Below are 17,065 nucleotides of genomic sequence, written 5' to 3' on the forward strand. Positions count from 1 at the left end.
CATGTATAACTAAAAAGAACCAATAAATAAAAAAGAAAAGTACATAGTAAATAATATGTGATGAACATACAATATAAAGATATAACTTATGTGTAACACATATGAATATGACAACTATAAAAGAAGGAGAGAGGGAATGGAACTCTTCAGGAGCAAAGCTTTGTATAACTCTCAAAATTATGTTGTTAATCTGGTTAAAAATTAAGACGTGATTCTCAGGTAAACTATTGAGAAAATAGTTTAAAACAATCTGTGGTACAGATGGTTTAACAAATCCAGCAAAGGCTCATTGTACATACAAATAGTAGCAAAACCAGTATGACTTTGAAAAATCTCTGAAGAGAATTAATTATTCATTTAGGATATCGTTTTTATGAATTTCTCAGTATACATTAATTGGAAAAGCAAGCAAGATGTTCTTTCATTCATTTTAGATTGAGGTTCTCCTATGTGTCAAACACTGTTTGATGCTGTGTAATACTGCTTATCTGAGTCTGTCTTGATGAAGAGCATTCCTTATGAACTTGTAACTTCTACCAAACTTCTGTTATTCTAATTTCTTAATGACTCAGTGTCCTTATTAATCACCTTCATACCCAGTCTGGTCTATTTATTCATTCCATAAATATGTTGAATTCCTGTTATATGCTGTCCATTGCAAATGAAGTGGTGAACAAGGCAGACTGAGTTCTTGCCTTATGGAAACTTACATATAATGTGTAATATAATGTTTTGTGTATAATGTAATGATAATAAGTGAATATACCAGGAGGAAAAACAAAACCAGGGTATGAAGATGAATGCTTTTAAAGAAGGTGGCTGGGAAAGAAATCTTTAAGAAGGTTACATGTAAGAAGAGATCTAAATACAATTCAGAGACCTGGAGAAGTTTTCCAGGAAGAGGAAACAACTACAGAAACTGAAGTGGGAATGAGCAAAGAGTCTCTTTGAGGACGAGTGAAGCCAGTGTGAATTGAAATTTCTTCATTCAGCACGTCATGGATTCAACATGCACCTTCATGCTTCTTGATGCAATTTATATCTTTACCTGTATCACTAATATTAAGTTACAAGAACCTTCTAATGTTCTTCTTACCTAAGTCTGTGTCCCCTACAATTCCTTCTAAGCTCCATTGTCAGAATGACTTTTCCAGAGTAATTTTATCATGTCACTTTGCAATTAAGAAAACTACTTCCTGATTCTAAGAAGACCAGGTCTCTATATTCATGGAGCTTATATTCTTGAGGGATCAGACTGACCGTAAACAGATAAATGTCAAGATGATTTCAGATAATAGTAAATGTCAAGAATAAAACAGAGAAATAGTAATGGAGGAGACAACCTGGGATGCTCTAGAAAATCTGGGGGCAATCTGTTCCAGCAGAGGAAACACCAGACGCCAAGACTCTAAGGTGGGGCTTTTCGAGGCTGAACTTCATGTCATCTCCTTTGAGAAGTCTTCCTCAATGCTCCTGGGAAACAAGCTCATCTGAGTGACTAATTCAGTGCTTATATTTATATTTCAGTGTTTGTCAAAATTGTCAAGTTTATCTCTCTCCAATAGACTAAGTCTATCAAGTACTGAAAAACTGAGTACAGAAACCCTATCTAAGTCATTTAGCTATCTAAAACACTGTAGTTATTAATAAGTTATCTGTGGAACTGAACTGGATGAAGCTTAGTGTCCTAATCTGGAAGCTAAAATCATCCATTAATTGAGCTGCAAACCAACTTGAACTCATTCTCATGGCTCCTGTTAAGCCATCCTCACTGTCACTATCTCTCTGGGTAAAATCTGGCTGTTGGAAATTTTGATAACTCAACATTAAATAAATATAAAATTGTAGAATTCAAATTATTGTGTGCCGCGTTAAAATAACTTCAAGAATTAACATGCATCAACTCTTGGACTGAATTAATCAATTACCTCTCTGAAAAACTGCTTAGACTTTTAAAATTGATACTGACGATACTGACTTGTGAACAGGCTTTTTCTTGATTTCAGAAGTTTTTGTTGAAAGATGTTAGTCAAAAGATTGTCACTAATGGAACATTCATTCTATTGCTATTATTTTTAGGTGCTTCTATGTGCCAAGTATAGTACCTCTTTCTGGGTATGTGAGGTTAAAGAAGTGCACACATCTTTGTGTGTTTACCTTTATGGAATTTGTGGTCTTGTCAAGACACACTAAAAAACAAGAAAACAAACAAACCAATGTATAATGACAGCTTATGATACACACTATTGAAGACACAAACAGTGTACAGGCAGAGAATAGCAAGGGAAACCTTTGCTTTGGGTACTCTAGGAAGGCTTCCCTAAATAAGTGATTTTTGTTGGGGGGAGGGGTGGGGGGGCGCAATGGCACATGCCTGTAATCCCAGCAGTTTGAAAGGCTGAGGCAGGAGGATCCCTAGTTCAAAGCCAGCCTCAGCAACAGCGGGGCACTAAGCAACTAAGTGAGACCCTGTCTCTAAATAAAATACAAAAAATGGCTGGGAATGTGGTTCAGTGGTTGAGTGCCCCTGAGTCCAATCACTAGCACCCCCTCACAAAACAAAAAAGAAATGATATTTTAAACCGACCTCAGTCGTGCAAAAGAGGAACAGATCTCTCAGCCTTTAATAAATTCTAGATAATTTGCTTAATTTTGAGAGGTTGTTCACAATGTCTTGTGGTTATTATATTTTTCTATGTTCTTATGAAAAAAAAAAAGACTTTTTAGCAGAGAGCAGTGGTGCACACCTGTGATCCCAGTGTATTTTTTAGCTTTGTGCTACAACTAATCAGAATTCACTGCATTTATAATATAATATGTCATTATAAAATAAGAACACTTACCAAAGAGATGAGGCTGTATTCTTTATATTCCTTGAGCATGATCTTCGTTCATTCAAGTTGGGTTAAGTGACAGCATTTGTAGCTGTGTTTCCCAATGACACTGATCCCTCTGGTAGTTCCAGAAACGCACTCTTGAAATCATGCAGTTTGTCTGGTTAGAACTTGGTGTCTGTGGATCACCTGGGGACATTCAGGTTGGAGCTTGGTGATGGGTCAGTTCCATGGCCATGGGTCTCATACCAGCCCTGACCAGCAACTCTCAGCTTTGTTCTGTAGTTCTTATCAAGGCTGCTATTTCACAACCTCACAGAGGTGTTGCAGGAAAGCACTCAGCAGTCGGATTAAATGTTTCATTCTGAAGCACTTGAAGCACTGTCCCCACTCTCCTCAGAAGCAGGACAAAGGTAAGGCAGAAGCAGCATGGGAAGCACATAGCCACCGACAGCTGTGCCCGAAATCAGAAGCCCCCTCTGAGAGAGATGTTTACTTAATAGCTCCTTATGGCTGTGTACCCCTGACCTGGACAGTGAAATTACTGCAAATTCCAGTGACCTAAAACACACATGCAAGGACCCTCCCTGGGTGAGGGACTGTGTTTTAATAAAGAAGGAGAACTCAATAGTCACAGGACAGAACTCATGAATTCTTTGAGTCAGAATTCACTATAAAATTTCAGTTAATCAGAAATTTTATGGAAAATAAAAGTTCTATGACTGCACTGCTCTATATAGTAGCCACAGGCCACATGTGATTATTAAGAACTTGAAATGCAACTAGCACAAATCGAGATATTCTTTGAGATATTCTATACACTTAGTTTTGAAGACTTAGCACTGAGAGAGCCCAGATATAAAATGTTTGGAATATATTGGGCTCAGAAAAATATATACTCAAAATCAATTTCATCTGTTTCCTTTTGCTTCTTAAAAGGTGGCGACTAGAAAATTTAAAATCACATATGTGACTCAAATTATTTTTCTGTTAGTCAGCACTGGCATTATAAACTGAATTACCCAAAGAAATCCTTTGTTATTTCAAGATTACTGAAATTTTTTCTAACATGTGTGTTCATTTTCTGGTTTTAATGAGCAAAGTCATTAAACTCTGTAGCTAATGTAATTGGGTCTGTTTTGAACAATGTGTTGAATGACTGTTCATCATCAAAGCTTTGTTCTAATCATTTCTCAATGGCCTCATTATCCTGAAAATGGGAATAGTGGTATTTCCACAGTGACCTTGCCCTTGGAAGAGCCCTGATGTTGGGGCTCTCTGCTTCTCAGATTTAGAACAAGGGCCTTGGGGTTTTCTGGCTGAGATCTTAAGGACATATTTCTCAAGAGTTGGTAGAAGAACACTACTTTCCAGAAAGACAGGCTTTTCCATGTCATTCTGTGTGACACCTTGCTAATTCATCTTTTCACCTCCCAAGATCAAGCTAACCCATATATTTGTCATAGATTGGGCTCCAAACCCAGGAAGAGCAATGAAAGCTAGGTGGGTCCCCTCACCAGGAGCCAAGAGGTGGTATTGGGAGTGGAGTAAGGGGCAATGTGTATATCACAGAGACACAATGTGAACTTATCTTAAGCTGCATCTCTCTCAGTCCTATGGTGGCTTCCCCACTTTTTTACTACCTACAAATGGTCAAGCTTTAGAGGAACAAGTCAAACTGTTCAAGTTCACTTCATACTCCAAAGACAACTTACCAATTTTTATGAAGAAAACAATTGCCAGGGATCAGAACATTTGAGTTAGAGTCACTTCACTCTTCTTTCCTTGAAAAAAAAAAGGCTATTTAGAAGAAAATTCATCAACAGGAAGGGGTTGTTGGATAGGCAAAGGTGGTAGTTAGAAGAGATAGAATGATAACCCAACCATTTGAAAAGGGATCAATAGACACCCTATGAAGAGTTAAACTATAAAGTCAAATCATTTAGTGGATCAGAGAAGAGCCATTTCTACTGGTTAACTTGGAGTGAACACTCAGGAAATACCTGCTGAGTGCATGCATGTCTAATCTAATAGTGAGACAGAATGATACCCAAGCCAGAGCAAGTCTTGACTAGGGTGGAGCAATGTGTTTATCATCCACAGACTCACAGAAAAGGAAGATTTTCAGAAACAAACTTTGACATTTGTTCCATGCTAAGAGAATAGAGGGTGCCTTGACTGGCGGTAACTATCTGAGAATAGCCTCCTCATGCCAATGAAGGCAGAGGGACTCCAGCTGAGGAGAAGAACACATCCTAGCTGTCAGAGTCTAGGTCAACCAGCATCTGAGTCCTAGAAATACGTTCCCTGGTTCTGATTCCAATACCATGAAGCTGATAATTTGACATCCTGTATACTTTTCAATGGGAAAGACCACGCCAATGAACTTGGTTTGATTATCTAGTCTGCTTAAGGGTTATATATTTTTAATCTGGCAAATTAATTGGATTTATGGTTGGAGACAGCTGTTGAGCATGGAATTCATTCACATTATGAAGCAGAAAAAATGAATTGTGTTCCCTAATGTACTCAAGAGACAGATTCACTAAGTTCCACCATTATATCCTTGCTATTTTGTGTTACTGAATTCTACTGCCTTTCAATACACCTTCAGCAGTGAGCGTAAGGCATGTTCAATCTGGCTAAGATGACCCACTTGGAATTTGCTAGTTCTATCAGCTGACCACATGCTTTGGACAGCTAGAGGCATAGAGAGGGAAGAGACTTTGAGCTATTGTTACCCAAAGTCAGCTTCTGAATTAAAAAACAAAAACAAAAAACTTTATTATCAGACTTTTGATGTATAAAATATAAAATCAGGATTATTATTTATTCATTCATGCATTCCACAAACTGAGCATCTGTTGATTTCAAGGACATATGTTCATGAATAAAGTATACAAAGATATCTGCTCTAAGAAATTTATAGTCTAGAGGGTAGGCAGGAAAAGACTATCAATCAAAAAAAAAAGAACTATGTAGTATCTTGGAAAGAAAAATGTGTTATTTAAAATTTTTAAAAATAAAAATAGAGCAGGAGAAGGAAAATCTGGAGTGCTTAACAAGCAGATGGCACAATTAAAAGGCTTAATTAAGTATTGTCTAGATAATTTCCACTTTGAGCACAGGCACATGAGAGTAAACAGGTAACCACATATGCTTTTTAAGAGCTAATTTGCAAATACCTATAGACTAGGAAAGAAAGTTGAAAAGAGAGGCATTCTAAAGACATCTCTTCTAAATCAGAACCATTCACTTGAGCCCTCACTGTATTCTAATTAGGAGCTACTTTAGGACCAACCTTCACACACACTGTTTACTAAATTATTGTTTAATAGTTGGAAGTACTTTGTCTCTGGGCTATTTACCAGTTTGTATTCTCACAAATCAGCACACTCCCCACACTGGGGGCCTAATCTCCCCACCCAACCCCCATTCTCAAAGGGCAAGAGGAAAGAAAGGCTTTCTTCAGCTGCCAATCAGGTCCTCAGTCACCTTCCATAGCAAAAGATGAGGGATTTTGATGTTCGGTACCTCTTAGACTATCTAAGGTTGCTAGGCATGTGGTTGCTCAGCAACAAAGCAGTGATGCTCCAAGCTGTTCCCACCCTGTGCTTTTCCAATCTACACAATTAGCAATTGGTGGGATGGTTTGGGATGCAGGATTCTTCCTCATTTCCCAGCCATCTACCTTACTTTTTAAAACATTGCAAAGTGAGTTGCCACTAAAAAATTAAATTAAATTAAAACCTGAAGGCATTTTTAACAGAGTTAAATAAACTCAATAGGATCAACAATACAGTTTACCCAATCTTTCAACAACATAAATAAGTCCCTTTCAAGGGAATTCAAATCAAAAGCATGACCTTGATATCATGCCTTCCCGCTTAGAGTTTGGTTGAGCCAGAATTCAGCCCACAGTTCGTAATGGAAAATACCTTCTAGTCCCTCAAGGTCATGCATTCAGAACCCCAGTTTCTGTCAACATCATTCAATATTACCAAGTCTAAACTCAGGACTTTTCAAAGTTAAACATTGCTTATCTTTTCCTTTCTGTATCCTACTTGTGAGGACTAAGCAATCAAATGTGTTTGATAAGTATGCCAGATGAATAAACACAGAAAAGAAATCAATTAAGGAAGCTAACTTGTTTAGTTATTGGGTGCCTTAAAAGGTTAGGGTTAGGTTAGGTTCTTGGTTATTTATGAGCACACCTGGAAACAGGAGTAGGCTTTGGGTTCTCAGTAGACCTCCTAGAGCATGCCCTACCTTATGTACGGTATGAATGGTAAAGGAGACAAGCTAGCTTTTAGGAGCCAGATCTTAGATTTGTAAATGATGTCTGGGGTCATCCAGGGAGGCAGATTTTTTCCTCTGAGGCAACCAGCCTAATGTAAAAGTCTGATGCCTTTACCCTAATTATTATAAACTCATTGGCAGTAAAGCTGAGGAAGCCTCAGAGTCTTGGGAGTTGCCTGGTCACCTCAACCCAGTAGGTAGGACTCCAATCATTTGGCAGGAGCCACCCAAATTCTACAGCAGAGGTCTCTTGGGTTTCTTTAAAAAAAAAAAGAATAGAGAGAGCAGGCAGAGAAAAGTGCTAACAATCAATTTATAGGGTTCTCCAAGACAAAAAAGAAAACAAAAAGCCATATTCAGAGTACTTTCTATACTATCTCACTTATGTAATAAACAAAAATAGAACACCTGCATAGGTCCTGTATGTGCATGTAAGCATATGGAAATTAGCAAGTCAAACTGTCAGCAAAACAGTGCTCCAATTTTTTTTTCAGTCCGAGATGCTTCACATTTGCTCCAAAAGGGATAGAAATTAAACATTCAGCATGCAGAGAAAACCCTTGGCCCTCCATGTTCATGGTTCTCCATCCATGGATTCAACCAACCTCATACTGAAGAGATTTGAAAAACAATTACGTTTTTACTGAACACATGCAGACATTTTTTCATTATCATTATTTGCTAAACAACACAGGATAATCACTATTTACATAGCATTTCCCTTGTATTAGGTATTACAAGTAATCTAGAGATGAGTTAAAGTACACGGGAAGGTGTGTATAGGTTACATAGCAAATATAATGCCAATTTACATGAGAGACTTGAACTTCTGCAGATATTGATATGTTTAGGGGGTCCTAGAACAAATCTCTATCTTGGAACAGATACCAAGGGACAATTGTCTTTAGATGCATGTGAATTAATAACATATGTACAGTACTAATTTACCAGCCAGTCTAAGACTTCAGAGGTCTAGATCTTTCACAAACAACTGATCATCACAGCATCTTGTGAGGGTGTCTGTTATGGCTTTGCTATGCGGAGTCCCCAAATGCTTCTGTGTTAATGCAGGAATATTCGAGATAAAATGCTAGGACTGTGAGAGCTGAGATTTAATCAGTCCATCCTAGTTTAGATGGACTAACTGTGTGGTAACTACAGGAAAGTGGGGCATGGCTGGAGAAGGTCCCTGGGAGCATGCCCTAAAGTGTGCATCTTCCTGGCAGCCTCTTTCCCCACTCTCTTTCTGACCCCATTCTCTCTCTTTCTGACTGATGTGAATGGAGTAGCACTCCTCTACCATACCTTTCCACCATGAGGTCTTCTGTCTCACCTTGGGTCCAGAGCAATGGACTCCGCTGACCATGAGTGAAACCTCAAGAACCATGAGCCAAAATAAACTTTCCCTCCTCTAAGTTGTTCTTGTCAGGTATTTTGGTCACAGTGATGCAAAACCTGACTAACACAATGCCCATGGCTTTGTGAGAGGGCTTCATTCCACAGGGCAGTTAGAAGAAAAGTGGGAGCTCACATGAAGTCAGCAGTAGTACTTGTATTCTGCATCTGTTGGAGTCTAGTCAGGAATCACCCCACGTTTCTTGAACTGAGTAAATTTGTTGGAGGAATTTAACTGCAAAGATGATAGAAGAGCTGAGAAGCCAGAAAGGACACAGTGAGTCAATCCCAAGAGGAACAAGAATTGGTATCTGCTACCATTCCTAGAGACAAAGGGACAGCAGAAAGAGATGGTGCTACCAGATCCCAGGGTTGGACTGCCCAACAGGGTCCAAGGGGGCAGCACAGCCAACAGTGGACTTGCTGACCAACTCAGGGGCTTTGGGTGGGGAGAAATGCCCTCACTTTTACCTTCTCTCACCCTCTATTCTTCTGCTGGCTCCTCCCAATAACTGAACTTAACCAATGCTAGAAGCTAAGGGAGCCTAGGGAATGCATTTCCCTTCCAGACAGAGAGGAGCCAGCCATGAATTTAAGGACAAACATGAAAATGACCTACTATGCTGAAATCAAGCATATGGGAAGGAATAGGTTACAAATATGGCAAAGGGAGAGGTAAGGTAGGAAAAGGAGGGAAGTGTTGCTGTAGGTCTCTGGTTAAAGAGGAATAGGTAGCGTGTAAGGATTTCCTCTGCTCATTTCTGCAAAGGGGATATTCTCCCTAAATGCCATAGTTTGGATCTTGAATGTCTCCCAAAGGTCCATGTGTTAAGGATTTGGTCACCAACTTGTGGAGATATTGAAAGGTGGTGGAACTCTTTGGAGGTAAGGCCCAGTAGAAGGTATTTGATCCATTGGACCATGTCTCTGAGGAGTGTGTTGGAGTCTCAGACCCTTTATGTCTCTTTTTTTGCTTCCTGGCCACCATAAGGTGAACAGGCACCCTCTGCCACGTGCTCCAGCTATGATGTACTGTGCCACTACAGGTTCAAAGCAGAGGGAATAAGACACCCATGAACTGAAACCATAGGCTAAAATATATGAGGCTTTCCTCTTTTAAATTGATTATCTAGGGTATTTGTTACAGTAATGCAAAGCTGACTGACACAACAACTCATTATCAAATGTACTAAAGTATTTTTAGGAAAGTGAGGAACAGGACTCTAAGAATGGTCTAAAATCAGGAAACATGAATTCCAAAGAGTATTAAAGAATAATGAATGCATGCTCAGTTTTAAAAATACAAGATTTAAAAGCAGAAGTAACTTAACAAACTAACTTCTTATAACTCATTGTAATAAAGCTGGTTGAGAAAGGAGGAGGCTGACAACTATTTGAGGAGGAATATCCAAACCTGTACAGAGTCAGCACCAGGCTCTGGAAAGACCAAGGGATGGAAGGCTGAACATCCAGGCCTCCACAGGTCCGTATCCAGATTGCAGAGGCCACTGTCCAGCTTGCAGCTCTGTCAGGACTTTGTGTCCCCAGGATAATTAGCCATCAGTTTATTCTTTCATTCTGAGGAAATTCGTTGATCCCCTACAATGTACCAGGCTGTAAGTTAAGCATTGCAGAGAACAAAACAAGCAATGGGAAACCCTGGCCCTTCGTGGGAGTCAGAGCAATGCAGTCTCATCCATTTGGAGGAGAGAATGAGGGAGTATCCCAGCAGGATTTGGCCAAAGAAAAGCCTCAATTCTACATCCTGTTGTTCCTGGTCCACACATTTACAGCAGTAAAACATGCAAAAGGGACACACCTGCTCCATTAACATTGATAGAGATATTACCATCAAGAACAATTATATTTTCCCCCGATTCCAGTTTGGCTCAACTCAACAAACATTTTTGTACGCCTGTTGCATCTCTGGAACTGGAACATCAGAGATGAACATTTTCTTATAAAAGCACATCCCTGCCGTTAGGATAGCAGGGGTGGCAAATCCATGCAACTTCAAACCCAGAAATTGCTGAAACAGCAGAGACACTGGTCAGGGCCATGTGAAGCTTTGCCAGCTCTGGTGTCTTCCAGTCAACCTTCTAGGGCTCTTTCAACAATAGGAATACCTTCTTACTTTGCTTTCTGACCTCCTCAGAACAGCCAGATTGTCTCATATCTGCCCCAAGCAACTCTGCAGAGACCCAAGGAAGTTCTTCCTGTCCTTGACAAGGGAGGCCTTGCAGTCCATTTGTCCCCATTTAGATGGAGCAAAAAGTGGAGATCAGACATCATTTATGTCTAAGGCTGATTTTCTCATCTTAAGTTAATGTTTTGCAAAAAGTGCCTAGATAATTTAACTAATCCAGTACTATAATTTACTTTCTGGTTTATTAGTAATTAGAGCAAATACATCCAAACAAATTTTTGGTGTTGCAAACCTTTTCTAAAAAAGGTTTCATACGGTGATAAGGAAAAAGAAAACTCCATTCATTATTCAAGATACTCAATTTTTTTCTATCAATATGCTCAAATTCACATTCTTGGAACAATATTGTTGTGTCTTAAAAGTGCAAATACATTTCTGTAAGAGGGAATAAGTCATGTCTAAACCTGAACAACCTGGTGTAGAATCTCTGCTTCCAAGAGTATTGGCTTGCCTTGAAAAGTTAAATTTTTAAGCATAATCAAGGATTTGGCTAGCCAAGTGTCTCCACTTACTCGGCCAAAGGATATTGGATATAATGTTATAGTTTGTACAGGTCTCTCAATCTGTGTTTTCAAAAAAGAAAAAGGGCCACTGGAATCTTGTTGAGACCTTCCCCCACCTTCACCCCCATGGGAATTTGCAGCCTGGAACTCCAGCAGGATTGGAAATCCACCCCAGTTCTCTGTGTCCATTCTAACCCATCTCAACCCATGGTTTCCTGCTGCCTCATCCTAAGTGAATATGTGTGAGGCCAAAAGTCTGCCTGGATCCATTCTTATATAGCAATTTGATCGTATACTATTCTAAGATTTGTGCTATTTTCAACACCTGAAAACATCAGTAAAGTTTTAGGCTTTGCCTGTGAGATCAAAAAAACAGTGTCACTATTGTCATTGGCTGGAGAAGTCAAATCAAAACATTACACATTGATCCAACAATATTTGGGAACTTGAGGGTTGGGTGGATGTTTGGTTTGTTTGCTTCTCAGACTGGCTTTGTTGACTGAAGCAGCTGGAGCAGTTGAACAAGTGTGGGAAAGGGTGGATCCTTTTAAAGACCGTTCCTTCCATGTTAATTAAGAATTTACATCAACGTTAATGCATTGGAAAGTAATGAAGCTAGCTGAAGCTAAATTCACCCTTGGAGAGGATAGACAATAAGAGAAACAACAACAACAGAAAGAACAGAGATGCATTTAAATATTCCCTGCCGACCAGGGGGCACCAATGAGAAAACAAGCTTTGAAATTTTACTTGAAGCCATCGGGTGAAAAAGACCTTTCTCCTAGTTTTCAAAGTCTGAGTTATCATTTTAGTATACAAATAATTCATTATATATTAAATTCAGATGAGATTGAAAGATACAATAGCCTGACATCCAGAATTGATGACTGTTTTCTCAGTTGCTGACTATGGCTCTTTTGATCTACTTGGACTTGACCCACTGTGTTCTCTTATAGTGTATATTTCTGCTTTCATCCAACAGGTCCCCTTGAGGAGCTGAAGAGTCCCTGGTTACCTCCCTCTGTGCTGATGCATATGAGTGCTCAAGGTGAGGGTACTAGCCGGCAAGGTCATGGTTATGTGTCCACGCTCTGTGTCACTCTGAACCCTAGCTCTATACATCTCAGTGTGTGAGCTTGAACAAGTTAAATTAGCCTTGCTAATCCTGTTTACTCAAGAGTAAAAAAATAAAAATAAAAATGTAGTACCTGCCTCCCAGGGTTTCATGAAAAGTAAATTAGATAATTCTAGTGCATGGCAAGCACTCAAAATATTTGGGGTATTATTAGTGACTAAAAAATAACAACCTAAGTCGACTTTATTAATGTTGATAACCCAATAACTTATTTATGAAGTGTTCAGGTAAAGGGAAAGCTACTCATTTAGACAGGTGCTTAGAGCAGGATGGAGTCTTAGGAGATGAGTACTGGGGAAAACCCACCACCACATGTCCATTATCACCAAGAAGACTCTGAAGAATTGAGAGTTCTGGAGCTGGTAGTTGAAGGGTGAATCCAATGAGTTGGCCTGGGAAGTTATAGGTGATAGGAGAATCCAGAAAATTGCTTTCTGCCTGACTCTGAGACCTGTTTCTCACAAGTTGTCTCCTCCCCAAAGTCTGTCTAGAACAGCACATCCCTGCTGAAAATGGAAAGTGATGAACAAACTGATAAACAGGTGCAGAATCTGTCATGCATCCAGTTTCTACCTGGCCTTCCCCTTTGGACCTCACCCACCCTGTCCTGAATGTGATATGTGCCCCACCAGTGTGCCTGCCTAAATTATTCTGCCCTGAGAGCTGGTTATTCATTGTGTACTGACTAAGTGGCTGAGTCTCAGTAAAAATGAACTGTGTTAAGCCCACAATAGCATAATTACTGCATGTGCCAGTGCTGAAACACAGAGACCCATAAGCAAATGGCCCTCATGTCCGAGTTAATTCTAGTGAAAAGTAAGAATGAGTCTGCATTTGGGGTCAAATTCTCATGACCAATTATATCTGGAAACACCAGATGTTTGAAGTAAGTGAATTATCAACATTTGTTCAAAGAACCTATGAAATATAATCATGATAAAAAGACAAATGTCAATGAAAAACTTCAAAATAAACCCAGACATAGAAATTATTCCATACAACTGGCATAGATCAACCGTGAAAATAAGCTCTGGCCCAAATGTCCAAGTCTTTAAGTAGCAAAGCAAACAATATGAATGTTGGATCACTGGTCCCTTGTCCCCTATCACAGATAGGGAAACTAAAATCGTCAGAAATGGAATGGCTAGACATAAAAGCACCAGCATGCACACACATGCACATTCTTAGTGGCAGGAGGGTGTGCCACTTTTCCATGCCTATGTTTGACTTTAAGACCTAAGCTATTTCACATGGCCTCAAAATTCAGTGTGCTTAATCACTTAGATTAAGTGAACCTTTTGAACTAAAGGTTTAACTTGTCCTTAATCTTCTCTTTCAAATGCTGACAGCAGAGCATTTATCGCCTGACCTAACAAGCCTCAGGCACCTAAGGAAGCCAAGAGCCAGCATGCACACTTTTTAGCAACAAAAAGGGCCTGGGCCAGAGATCTGGGGACCAGATCTTAATGGGGCCCATGCTGGAGACAGCATATCAAAACCAAAGCTGGGCCAGGGAGTGAGCCTAAGTCATCAGGGGAGCCACCACATGCTATCAGGAAGGAGTACCACCCAGAGCTGAGGCTGCAGTAAAGGAGTCAGAGCTCTAGGGTGATTTGGAGTGGGTGGAATTCTTTGTGAAAGAGAACCACAGAGATGGCACTTCTTCACAACTAGTGTCATTGTAGCCCATCACCATAGGAGGTGATGATTAACCGCCCTACCCCACCCATCTCAAAAGCAGCTGGGACTCAAGTCTATTGGCACTGCCTGGTATAATTAGAGTCCTACCTCCACTTTAAGCATGGCCTTTCTGTCTTATGATGGCAGAAGCCAGAGGACCTTCTCAGATATGGCACAGAGCTCTCCTTTATCTCTTGCATCACTGGGAGGCTGCTGGTGGGTCCTATGGTTCGTGTCCACACAGGCAACACCATGTTCTTCCCTGTTATAAAAGTAAGACTCTCTCCTGCCCCCAAACCCTCTACAACATACATTGTCTCACTTAACTACCATTGCCCTCATGGGTTTTTTTTTTGTTTGTTTCATAGCTGCTTTTAATGAACCTGATTTCTAAACCATGAAAAAATATGTCTGATGTGAGAGAGGAAAAGGGCATCAAGAGGTTTCTCCTGGGATCAGCCTCATTGTGCATTCTGCTACTCTGAAGGTGAAATAGGGATGACCACAGAGGAAGATCACAAGGTTGGGACTGATTAACAAAGAGGGGCCCAATACCTAGGCACTGTCCCAGAGGCAGACTCTGAGGTTTGCATCAGACATATGTTCAGACAAATGTATCAGTCTTTAAGTAGCAAAGCACTATACCAAGTTTGGGGGGTAGCCATGGAGGAGTTGGGTCAGTGATGGAGACTGACTGACATTTCATGGAGAGCTCATGGGCAGAGGCTCCCTACTGGGTAACCAGGTAAGGAGAAACCATCATACTAATAGACCAGAGAAAATACAAGGGACTTCATGACAAGTCCTATCTTGAGCCTGGACCACTGAATCATGATGATGAATAGGACATGAATTCTTAAGTGAGAAAAGTATGGTGGAAGGGCCAGTAGATATATGGAGATGATTATAGATCAAACTTACTCATCATCTCACTAATGCATAAGTGAGAAGTAGGTCAGAAAGGGATTCCTAACCCTGAGTCCAGATTGTCACGACAACCCATATTACTTAATGAATAACAAAAAAAGAGCTGAGGAGCATTTATTTCATGTTCTTAGGAAAAATGAGCCATTTTCAGGTACAGTTTCTTCTTCTCTTTTTCTGTTCTGGAAAAAAAAAAAGCAATCTGGATATAGAGAAACTTTAAGGACAAAATAAATTATTTTTTACTAAGGCCAGGTTTTGGCTCAGTTTTCTTTTGGAAATTCCCCATGTTTAGAAGCCAGGGACTGCAAAGAGGGTCAGCTTCACAAAGCAGAAACATGGGGAAATAGGAAAATGGGACTTGGATTGATGCAGTGCTTTTCCCTGAGCCTTCATGGGACATGTGCACATTTTAGCACCATCATTGAGGTGAGGTGACATAGCACGGTGGTTACTAGGGTGTGCCCTGGAGCTCCACCACCTGCATTTAATTCCAGCTGAGACATTTTCCAGCAGTGTGCAAGGGCAAGCTATTTAACCTATCAGGGCTTCAGTTAACTCATCTGTAAAGTGAAAATTTCTACCTCTCTCTCACAAGATTGTTGTGAGAACTAAATAAATTAATACCAGAGGACACTAAAATGGTATTTTCTGCCATTTTCATTGGTAGAAAATAATAGAAATAAACTGGTATTGGGAGCCAGTAAATGATTCCCAAGTGATCACTTGCTGTTCCACTGGTATTATGACATGAACTAATAAGAAATAATAGAGGGAACACTGTCATTTTTTGCAGAATTCCTGGATTCTCAGAAAAATTATGCCCATAAACATGATAGGCTGTTATAACCATGTCAGGGCTACGTCCTGGTTACTGTCTATTCACTTGGCAAAGATCTGGTGGTAGTGTCTAAGCATTCCTTCAAGTGGAAACTGCCTGACATCCCATAGGAGAGAGCGTGTCCCTTCTGGCATGTGAGGACACAGCAACAAGTAGACATCTAAGAGCAGAGTGAGCCCTCGGCAGACACTGAATCTACTGGCATCTTGATCTTGGACTTCTAAGCCTCCAGCACTGCTATTTCTGTCATGAATTACCCAGTCTAAAGTATTTTCCAATTATTATTTTTTAGGTATTTGTTTTTATAGCAAACAGTCTTGAGACCTAGGTCAAATACTGTTTTCCTCCAGGGAAACTTCTCTCATCACGCTAGTCAGAAGTGAACTCTCTTCTTGGAGGTCCTGTACACCTTTTATATCTTTAAAAAAATCTTGATGGTTATGGGGGACCTATGCCGTAGTCTGGCTGGGCTAAATAACTGAGAGGTGACAAGCAACTTGAAGGTTGAAGCGGGAACTACTTTATTGCGAGTGAACTCAGCAGGAACTGAGCGAGAACTCAAAGTAGCGGGCACCCGAGGTAGCAGGAGCCGGACAGCAGAGGTATATATACCCAACTAATTACACACAGCTTAACTTAATTAACATCATCTAGATATAGCAGTCAGCCAATAAGAAATCCTCATCATCTTAATGGCTCGCTGGCGTGCTTCACAAACCACTCCTCCTGGCAAAGTGCCAGGCACCATCTTGACTTGATTTGCATCCCCAACAAACCTACAATGTGCCAGGTTCTGTGTCTGTCACTAAAGATAAAGCAGTCTCTGCAGGCACAGAGCTCTCAAGCCACTAGTGACAACTGTGGCCACATCTCACTTCATAGCTACTGTTTTCCTTTTTGTTATTACCCTGATTTGACTGCAAGAGACTTTACAAAAAGGATTAATATAATAGTTCCTGGCAGATTCCTCAGAAAACTTGGAATGGAACAACCATTTGACCTGGTTATCTCACTCCTTGTTTTATGTCCAAAGGACTTAAAATTAGCATACTGCAGTGACACAGACACTTCAATGTTCACTATATCCAAGCTATGGATGCCCAACCTAGATGCCCAGCAACAGATGAATGGAGAAAGAAAATGTGGTATATATACATAATGGAATATTACTCATCCATAAAGAAAAATTTAATTATGGCATTTGCAGGTAAATGGATGGAGTTGGAGAATATCATGTTAAGTGAAATA

General features: G+C 40.1%; 1 long non-coding RNA gene across 12 annotated transcripts in view; it reads right to left on the bottom strand.

Annotated features, from left to right (window-relative positions):
• The window catches only part of LOC143405104 (uncharacterized), a 74,402-nt gene that overhangs the window by 51,318 nt on the left and 6,019 nt on the right, over positions 1–17,065 (bottom strand). For 11 of the 12 annotated variants that reach the window (XR_013091970.2, XR_013091968.2, XR_013091966.2 and 8 more), the window contains exons 2-3: positions 4,550–4,618; positions 2,844–3,023 (exon numbers count right to left, since the gene is read on the bottom strand). The exons of the other annotated variant lie outside the window; for it this stretch is intronic. This is a non-coding gene — a long non-coding RNA (uncharacterized LOC143405104). The remainder of the gene's footprint in view (positions 1–2,843; positions 3,024–4,549; positions 4,619–17,065) is intronic. 12 annotated transcript variants of the gene reach the window in all.

The sequence above is a fragment of the Callospermophilus lateralis genome, chromosome 7 (genome assembly GCF_048772815.1).
Source record: "Callospermophilus lateralis isolate mCalLat2 chromosome 7, mCalLat2.hap1, whole genome shotgun sequence".
Lineage (NCBI taxonomy): Eukaryota > Metazoa > Chordata > Mammalia > Rodentia > Sciuridae > Callospermophilus > Callospermophilus lateralis.